Genomic DNA, 776 nt, shown 5'->3' with positions numbered 1-776 from the left:
TATAGTTTTAAAAGGACAAAATTCTAGGGCGACAATCAAAACACATAGAGCAAATATGGGAAAGGCATTCAAACACATAAGGCTCAAACAGACCTCCTTAGATCAGAGAAAGCGTATAGTTTAGCATGTCTTACACGTACTGATTAGGGTCTGATCAAACTTAAAAGTTAAAGCAGGCTGATTTATCACATATTTTCAAATAAGAAGTCTGAGTTAGACCTGCCCGCTGGTTGTAATTAATAAAGACTGTTGCAGTTTATAAGTTTATTTGTTCACTTCTCAACTCACTTTCGCCTTAAGGTGCCCGTGAGGGTTTTCATCAATAAGACTCTCTCATTTTTTATTTCTCTCAGCTCTCGTCGCCTTACGGTGCCCGTGAGGGTTTTCACCAATAAGACTCTCTCATTTTCATTATTTTTCCTGCTTGGACCAGAGTGTTGCCCCTGAAATGAATCACCTCTACTTGCTTGACTTGGCGTCTCTCGAAGATTGATCAGAAGCTAAATTTGGACCGTAATGTGGGCTTTTGGATAGGGTTAGAAAGAAAGGGTATTAAAGGCTCAAAACAATTCAAATGGGTTTAAAATTACAACTTTTGGAATCAGATTTCTTACAACAACCATAACTTCTGCCCCAGTTTCTTGCTTGGGGACTTTTGGATCTTATTTTGATGGGACCGAACCGTGAGGCTGCCTACGTATCCTTAAAAGGAATCAGGTCGAACGTAGTTCATGTCATAGAAATTACTTCGTTGTTGTGTATTTCTCTTCTCTTTG

The sequence above is a fragment of the Nicotiana attenuata genome, unplaced genomic scaffold (assembly GCF_001879085.1).
Source record: "Nicotiana attenuata strain UT unplaced genomic scaffold, NIATTr2, whole genome shotgun sequence".
NCBI lineage: Eukaryota > Viridiplantae > Streptophyta > Magnoliopsida > Solanales > Solanaceae > Nicotiana > Nicotiana attenuata.
This window is presented reverse-complemented; position numbering follows the sequence as displayed.